Below are 9375 nucleotides of genomic sequence, written 5' to 3'. Positions count from 1 at the left end.
TGCCTAAGGTCACACAGTTAGTGAGTGTCAAGCGTCTGAGGTGAGATTTCAACTCAGGTCCTCCTGACTCCTGCACTGGTGCTCTATCCACTGCACCACCTAGCTGCCCCAGCTTGTGATAGTAGTATCTCACTCAGAAGATTTAGTTAGTCAACATGCCTCAATATGTGCCAGGCATTATGCTAAGTGCTAGAGATACAAAGAAAGGCAAAAACACTGTTCCTGCCCTCAGAGGACTGATATTCTAATGAGAGAGACAACATTTAAATAGCTAGGTACATACAAGGTATACATATACAGAATAGATTGAAGACATATTGCCCAGAGAAGGTTTGAATAGCCTGGAGGCAAGGTAAGCGCCGAAGGTAAGACTGGGGACAGGACAGAGTTGAGGGGACAGAAAGTTCCAGGTATGAGAGATAGTCAGTGCAAAGATACACACAAGGGAAGTGGAGGAAAAAATAAGGAGGCCTTTGTAGTGGGGATCCTAGAATAGAGGGGAATAGAGTGTAAGAAGATCATAAAGGCAGAAGAGATCCAAGAGCTTAAAATGCCAAACCAAGGCATCCATTTTGGATCCTCAAGGTGATCAGAGGCTACAGGAGTTCAAGGAGCAGGGGCCTGATGTGGTTCAAAAAATGACCTTGGCAGTAGAGTCGGGATGGATTAGACTGAGAAGGGACTTGAGGCTGGGAGCCATGATTGGCTGAGGGTCTGTCGGGGACTGAGGCCCCCCACCTGTACCTCCTCTAACCTGCTTGCTTTCGTCCCGCCTGAGAAGAAAAACCGCACCCCACGATCCCGTGGAGAGATAAGAGAAGGGACTGCCTGAGGCTATGCAAACATACCAATGCGGGACCTGGTGAAGCAGTAGATGTTATGTAAACACAGATAGCCAAAGTACGATGTCCTAAGATAGAGCTGGCCCACCACGGAATTTGCTTGGAATCTCTTTGTCTTTTCTCTATATAAGTTTGCAACCCTGATAATAAAATCAGACCTTGCTTACCACCCCTTTGGTCTCACTCCTCTTTTCACCCATCCCCTTCAGGTAGGCGTTCTCCTCGATCCCCCCACTCATACTGGCCCTGCAGGTCAGGGCAAGTGGCGCCCAGACGTGGGGCTCGAGGTCCGGACTTCTGCCAGGCGGACCAACATTGAGAGACGATTCGTCGCGACCCCTTCCTTCTCATCGCTCATGAAGAGCCCCTGCGTTTTGGTAAGTTGAGTTTCGTCCGCCTCATTCTAATCATGGGTTCCAACCTTTCCAAGGAACAGGTCTTTATCCATGACCTTAAGCATGCCCTTAAGGATAGAGGAGTTAAGGTTAAGAAAAAGGACTTAGTGAACTTCTTTCTTTTTGTTGATGAGGTCTGTCCCTGGTTTATTGTTAACGGGCCGGACATCCATCCGGGCAAGTGGCAAAAGGTTGGGAGAGAGCTTAATAAGAAATTGCAAACTGAGGGCCCGGAGGCCATCCCCCCTTCTGTCTTTTCCTATTGGGGAATCATTAGAGACATAGTGGAATCCGCCTCCAGAGATCCGGGTGAGCGACAGCTCCTTTCGGTGGCAGAATTTTGCTTGCGCCCTTTGTCACGGGCCGCCTCTGTTAAGTCACTAGAGCGCCCCTTACCACGGGCGGCTCCTGTAAAATCACTACCTTCAATAGCCAAAAGTCCCCCAAGGCCCCCGTCCGTGGTCATTGATATTCCGCCAGAGCCACCAAAGCCCATTTATCCTCCCCTCCCTACAGGGCCCCGCCCTACAACCGAGTCCCTAACTTTCCCTATTATTACTAAACACAAGACCCCTCCCTTAAAGAATCCTGACCCTGATACGTTAGATCCTGGGGATGAAGCGGAACTTGAGGATGAGGCTGCCCGATATAATGATCCCGATTGGCCTGCTCTTCAACATTTGCTTCCTCCTTACTTATCCCAAACCTGCGCCCCTGTACTTTTGCCCCCTGTTCCCACTCCCTCAGTCCTTACCAATGCTAGACACCAACTTTCCACCCAGGTTAAGGAGCTCCGAGAAGTCTTAGACCTACAAAAGCAATATGTACAGCTCTCCTCGGAGTTGAGTTCCCTGCAGCACTCCCTCCAGAGCTCAGTCATTCTTTCTCCCAGTAAGCCTCAGTCGACCAAGGACCCGTCCAACAGGACTGGCGCTAAGACTAAAAACTCAAAAGAAGCGCAGCCCATGATGTTCCCCGTTATAACTCGGTCCCGCCGACTTGGGCCCCCACAAACCCCTGGGGCGGGTGAACTTACAGACTCCTCCGCGAGTGAGGGAGAGGAGGAGGAAGAGGAAAAGAATAAGGAGGAGGAGGAGGAGGAAGAAGAGGGAGAAGAAGGGCAGAGCAGTAGGAAGGCGGAACGGGAATGGCCGGAATACCGAAAATTGCATTTCAAGGGGCTTAAAGATCTCAATGCCGCTGTTAAGGCATATGGCCCCAATGCCCCTTTCACCCTCTCCGCCCTTGAGGCCATGTCCCGTGGAGGGTATCTTTTGCCGGCAGAGTGGCTCCGCGTGGTTCGAGCTGTTCTCTCACGGGGACAATTTTTGACGTGGAAAGCCGACTTCTATGATCGTTGTCAATCCACGGCAAAGAGCAATGGGAAGTCCCCCAACTCCCCCGCTTCAAAATGGACCTATGAAAAGCTGAGTGGTCAAGGCAAATATGCAGGTGAGGCCAAGCAACGCCGCCTTCCCATAGGTCTCTTGGCGCAAACCGCCAACGCGGCATTTGCCGCCTGGCGCGCTTTACCAACCCCTGGTTCTCCTCTTGCCCCGCTTAATAAAATAATACAAGGGACTCAGGAGGACTTTTCTGAATACGTTAGCAGGCTCCTGGAGGCCACCGAGCGGACCCTCGGTCAGGAGGCCTCTAAGGATCAGCTTGTGAGGCGTCTGGCATATGAGAACTCCAATACTGCTTGTCGCTCTGCCTTGCGCGGGAAATGGAGGGATAAAACCCTAGAGGAGATGATCCGCCTCTGCAGAGACATAGATCCTTTTACTACGAAAATATCCCAGGCTGTACATTTAGCTGTCGGGGCGGCTCTCCAGCCGGGGGACTCCCAGAAGGAGTGTTTCCGCTGTGGGCAACCCGGTCACTTTGCCCGGCAGTGCCCCAGCTCGCCAGATACCCCCCCTCCTCCAACCCAAAATAGGGGTTCTCAACCTTCCACCCTCTGCCCCAGATGCAGGAAAGGGAAGCACTGGGCGAACACTTGTCGCTCCGCGACAGATGTCAATGGCCACCCCCTGCAGGGAAACGGCCGGAGGGGCCAGCCCCGGGCCCCCCAGCCGATCCCCGTCCCGCGGGCCTCGGGGACCAGCCCGCCCACACCCAACTCTACAGAGCCACTTCAGGAAGCGCAGGGGTGGACCTGTGTGCCGCCTCCACCACAATATTGACCCCTGAAGGTGGGGTGCATATAATTTCTACAGGCATCTTTGGCCCCCCGCCCCCCAATTTTTATTTTTTTATTCTTGGTCGTGCTTCCACTACTATTAATGGCCTTCTAATCCACCCCTCCATTGTTGACGGTGATTATATGGGGGAAATCCAGATACTTGCTTCAACCCTACAGGGACCCCTCACTGTCTATCAGGGGCAACGCCTTGCACAGGCTCTCCCGCTCCCCCTACAAACCCCATACCCTGCCCTCACCACCGTTAGAGGCCACTCCAAGCCCGGGTCCTCAGACATCTATTGGGTTCAGGCCATTTCCCAGGACCGCCCCATGCTTACGCTTACCATTCAAGGCAGATCTTTTGAAGGAATATTAGATTCCGGAGCTGACTCAACTGTTATTTCAAAAGATAGCTGGCCGCCTTCTTGGCCCCTTCAACCATCCATGACGCACTTACAGGGCATAGGCCAGTCCCATTATACTCTACAGAGTTCCCAATGGTTGCCCTGGCAAGACAAGGAGGGAAATAAAGGGACTGTCCGGCCTTTTGTGGTCCCCGGCCTACCTGTCAACTTATGGGGAAGGGATATTCTTTCTCAGATGGGGATAATTATGTGCAGTCCAAATACAGTTGTAACCCGTCAGATGGTCTCCCAGGGATTTCTCCCAGGGAAAAGGCTAGGCAAAAGAGGGCAAGGACAACCGTCCCCAATTGTTGCTGAAGGGAGGAAAGGGCGAGCAGGCCTTGGCTTTGAAGGCCCAGATAATCAGAACCATTTTTTCGTGAGGGCCACGGGTCCTCCTGCACTCCAGGCAGATAGGATCTCGTGGAAAAATGACCTACCCGTCTGGGTAGACCAGTGGCCCTTACCCAAGATAAAGCTGGAAGCAGCGTTCGCTTTAGTGCAGGAGCAATTAGCTGCAGGGCACATAGAACCGTCCACATCCCCGTGGAACACGCCCATTTTTGTTATCCAGAAAAGGTCAGGTAACTGGCGGCTCTTACATGATTTGCGGGCCGTCAATAAAACTATGGTTCCTATGGGGGCCCTTCAACCTGGGCTCCCCTCTCCTGTAGCCATACCACAAGGTTTCTCTAAGATTACAATTGACCTTAAGGATTGCTTCTTTTCCATTCCCCTCCACCCCTCCGATTGCCAGCGCTTCGCTTTTAGTGTTCCTATTACCAATTGTGTGGGCCCTTCCCCGCGTTTTCAGTGGAAAGTCTTGCCACAAGGCATGGCTAATAGCCCTACGCTGTGCCAAAAATATGTAGCACAAACAATTGACCCTTTTCGCTTGCAGTATCCCAAGCTTTATATCATCCATTATATGGATGATATCCTCCTTGCAGGTTCAGATGATGAGGAATTGACCCAGGTATCACAGGAGCTCATTAGGGCATTGGAAAATCGGGGCCTTAAAATTTCCCCCGATAAAATACAAACCTACCCCCCGCAGCTCTTCTTGGGGTTTGAACTTTTAACTAATCGCATTCTCTCCCAGAAGGTTCGCTTGCGAGTAAGTCACCTTTGTTCCCTTAATGATTTCCAAAAGCTTCTGGGAGAATTGAATTGGCTTAGGCCTTATCTTAAGCTCACTACGGGGGAATTGAGACCCTTGTTTGATATTCTAAAAGGAGACTCCGACCCAAATTCACCCCGTTCTCTCACGCCGGAGGCCCGTAAGGCCCTTGCCTTAATTGAGCAAGCTATTCATGATCAACATATTGGGTATTACGCTCCTCTAAAACCTCTTTGGCTCTTAATTTTTTCTACCGCTTTTTCCCCCACTGGATTATTGTGGCAGGAGCATCCGTTGTTTTGGATTCATATGCCAGCCACACCTACAAAGATCCTCCCCTCCTACCCGCATTTAACGGCTGGCCTCCTGCGCCTAGGGCGAGAGGCAGCCCTTCGGCTTTTTGGTCGGGAACCAGATCATATTGTCTGCCCCTACACCGCTTCACAGATTCAATGGCTGCTTCAGAATGATGACGATTGGGCAGTTAACTGCATTTCCTACCCAGGGATTATAGACAATCATTATCCCTCAGACAAGCTTGTCCAGTTCTTTCAGAAAACACCTGTTGTCTTCCCAAGGATTACCAAGGCGGAGCCCATCAGAGGCGCCCATTTGGCGTTCACTGATGGATCCGCCACAGGGAAGGCAGCCTTCAGTGTTGATGGAAAGGCCACCTCTTTTGACACACCCTTCATCTCTGCGCAGCTGGTGGAACTTGCAGCGGTCATCAAGGTTTTTGAATCTGTTCCGGGTCCTCTCAATATTTATACTGATAGCTCCTACATTGCACATTCGGTCCCTCTATTGGAAACTGTCCCGTATATTCGTCCCTCCACTAATGCATCTCCTCTTTTTGCCACTCTTCAGCTTCTAATCCTCTCCCGCAAGCACCCCTTTTTCATTGGACATATTCGTGCCCACTCCGACCTCCCCGGTCCCCTTTCTGAAGGGAATGATCAGGTTGATCAGGCAACTCGTCGCATTTTACTTGCGCTGTCTACCTCTCCTGTTGCTGCTGCCACGCAAGCCCATAAGCTGCATCACCTTAATGCCCATACGCTTCGTCTCAAGTTCCCTATCACCCGGGAACAAGCCAGACAGATCGTGAAACAGTGCCCTGGCTGCCTGACTCTTCTCCCTGAACCTCATACTGGTATCAATCCCCGAGGTCTCATTCCCGGGGAGCTTTGGCAAATGGATGTCACTCATTACCTCCCTTTTGGTCGGCTTAAATATATTCATGTGTCCATTGATACCTTCAGTGGTTTTATCTTTGCCACCTTGCAACCTGGAGAGGCCACCAAGCATGTCATTAATCACCTCATTAGTGCCTTGGCAGTCCTCCCGCAGCCCAAAATTCTTAAGACAGATAATGGCCCCGGCTACACCAGCTCTTCTTTCAGATCCTTTTGTACACAACTACATATTAAGCATGTAACTGGCATACCCTATAATCCTCAGGGGCAAGGAATTGTGGAAAGGGCCCATCAAACATTGAAAAACATGGTCCTGAAATTACAGTCAGGGGGGGAAGTTCTTTATCCCAGAGCTGGCAATGCCAAAACGTTGCTCAATCACGCCCTTTTTGTTTTAAATTTTCTCACCCTTGACGCTGCGGCAAAGAGTGCAGCAGACCGCCTTTGGCATTCCTCTACGGCCCAAACCTACGCTCAGGCAAAATGGAAAGATCCCCTTCTTGGCAAATGGCAGGGCCCTGATCCTGTGTTAATCTGGGGCAAAGGCCATGCTTGTATTTATGATTCAAAGTGCCAAAATGCTAGATGGTTGCCTGAAAGGCTGATCAAGTTGATGGACAAGCCAGATGCTTACAATACCGTCCAGGGGACTACACCTCCCTGAGACACATCTGTTTTTCTTTTCCTGTTTTTCAGGAGATGACGCAAAGAACTTTTCGAAAATCCCCTCTGGAGTGGCTTGAATGGAGTCCTCCCATATCTCCTCCCTCTCCTTGGACCCTTGATTGGTCTCCTCCTACTTCTTTCTTTTGGGCCCTGGGCTTTTAGTAGACTAACCTCTTTCATTAAAACGCAGATTGAGGCTTCTCTTAAAAGCCCTATCAATATCCATTATCATCGCCTGGCACTTCTGGAGAACCCTGCAGACAACGAGGAGGACGGACTTCAGTTCTCCAAGCTTGTGCAGTCAGAGTCCCGTTGCATGTGGTGGTGGAAGGCCTTTAGGGAATAAACACGGAGCGGCAGCTGTGAGAGTGCCCATGACGGGAATATTGAGGCCCCATATATCAGGATCATAGGCGCGGCTGCAGTTGTTCCCTATGACGGGAGTAGAGCAAGGCCGTGGCTGTTCGGCCACGTAGATCCCCTTGCTTAGCCTAAGACAGGGTCATCTGCCGAAAAAGCGCTCTGAATATGGAAACCAGCCTCATAGCCTAAGACAGGCCTCTCACCCGCCCGCATATTTTAATTTCAGTCCGCCCGCATGTTTTAATTTTAGTCAAAAGGGGGACATGTCGGGGACTGAGGCCCCCCACCTGTACCTCCTCTAACCTGCTTGCTTTCGTCCCGCCTGAGAAGAAAAACCGCACCCCACGATCCCGTGGAGAGATAAGAGAAGGGACTGCCTGAGGCTATGCAAACATACCAATGCGGGACCTGGTGAAGCAGTAGATGTTATGTAAACACAGATAGCCAAAGTACGATGTCCTAAGATAGAGCTGGCCCACCACGGAATTTGCTTGGAATCTCTTTGTCTTTTCTCTATATAAGTTTGCAACCCTGATAATAAAATCAGACCTTGCTTACCACCCCTTTGGTCTCACTCCTCTTTTCACCCATCCCCTTCAGGTAGGCGTTCTCCTCGATCCCCCCACTCATACTGGCCCTGCAGGTCAGGGCAAGGGTCTGAGCTAGGGGTGTTGGGAAGGGAAAAATGACAAGATTTGAAAATGAATTAAAGATGTGAGATGAGTGAGAGTGAGGTGCCAAAGAAAGTTACAGGCCTAGAAGATTGGCTAAAGGACTTTAGCCATGAAGGACTAAAGAGATGGAATTATAACTAGAGGGCTAGTTAGATTTAGTGGTTTTGTTTGTTTGTCTGTTTCCTTAAGAATAGGGGATAGATACATGACCATGCCTGTAGGCAGTCTGGGAGGAACCATTAGAGAGGGAGAAAATAAAGATGGGGGAGGAGGAGATAATCTGCTGAAGAAGGGCGGGGGGAGGAAGGGATCCAAGGTACATGTGGAAAGATTGGCCAGAGTGAAGGAAGAGATAGTAGGGAAAGATGTTGGAATGAGAAGGAAGAGGGGAAGGGGGAACTCTCCATTCACAGTTAGCATGAAGAAAGCTATTATCTTGATGTCACATTGCTTTCTTTCACAATGGATGGGGGAGGGATGGGAGGAAGGGAGAGAAATCAGAACTCAAAATTTTCTAAAAAATGAATGTTACAAATAAAAAGAAATTTGAAAAAAACCTCTTGCTCAAGGTAAAAGAATCTTAATTTCAATCGCATTATTTCACTTTCCTCATTTTATAGATGGTGATACTAAGGTCAAGAAAGGTCACAGACTGGCAGAATTGGACCTAAACCCATTTCTGTCTTATCTTTTGGGTGTGTGGGTGGGGTTATAGAAGGAATGTAGGTTGCTCTCCAATGATTCTACATGGCACTAGTTCAGCAGTTTCAAACACATAGGACATTTACTAGATATGTGACCCCGAGCAAGCCATTTAACTTCTGCCAGCCTCAGTTTCCTCATTTGTACAGTGGGGGTGGGGTAGTACTTACTTCACAGGGTTGTTGTGAGGATCAAAGGGGATGATGTTTATAAAGTTCTTAGCATGGTGCTGGGCCAAATGCTTGTTTCCTTCATTTCCAGACCAGATGAAATAAGGCATGTTCAAGCTAGTGTACCTTTGGGCAAAGATAACACTGGTTTAGAATATAAAATTGTTTTTGAAAATCATAGAGCATTTATTAAACACTTAGTATGTGTTAGGCACTGTGTTAAGTACTGGGGATACATCTAAAAACAAATAAGACAGTCTGTACCCTCAGGGACTTTGCAAAAGGAGACACAGAAACCATATAGAGTGGATTGCCAGACATGGAGGCCTGGACAGGGGACAAAAGGTATTCAATAGGCATGGGGAGGAGACTTCAGGAAGGCAAAAGTGAGCCAGTGGCTTTCTTGGGAGGAAAGAGAGGAAACATTCTATTCCATCTACATTTGCTTCAGGCTCAGAGAGCTCTCTAGCTCACAGCTCTCTAGATTTCCTGACTTTAAGCCCAGCATGCTATGTGTTACTAAAGTAGTGGGAAATCAGGTCAGGTTGGCCCCCTTCCCTCTAACACCATTATTATCTCTCACCTGGATTCACTGCAGCAGTCCATTGGTTGACCTCCAACCTTCTGGGGAAACAAGAAGGGGAATAAGCATTTATAT

General features: G+C 49.5%; 1 long non-coding RNA gene across 1 annotated transcript; it reads left to right on the top strand.

The window, feature by feature from the left end:
• Positions 1-713: 713 nt before the first annotated feature.
• LOC140516067 (uncharacterized) lies at positions 714-7731 on the top strand. Its single transcript, XR_011971261.1, has 2 exons — positions 714-1219; positions 6839-7731. It is a non-coding gene; the product is annotated as an uncharacterized lncRNA (long non-coding RNA).
• The last annotated feature ends 1644 nt before the right edge of the window (positions 7732-9375 follow it).

This window comes from Notamacropus eugenii, chromosome X, assembly GCF_028372415.1.
Source record: "Notamacropus eugenii isolate mMacEug1 chromosome X, mMacEug1.pri_v2, whole genome shotgun sequence".
NCBI classification, from domain to species: domain Eukaryota; kingdom Metazoa; phylum Chordata; class Mammalia; order Diprotodontia; family Macropodidae; genus Notamacropus; species Notamacropus eugenii.
Note: the sequence above shows the minus strand (reverse complement) of the source record. Positions and strands in the feature narration are given on the sequence as shown.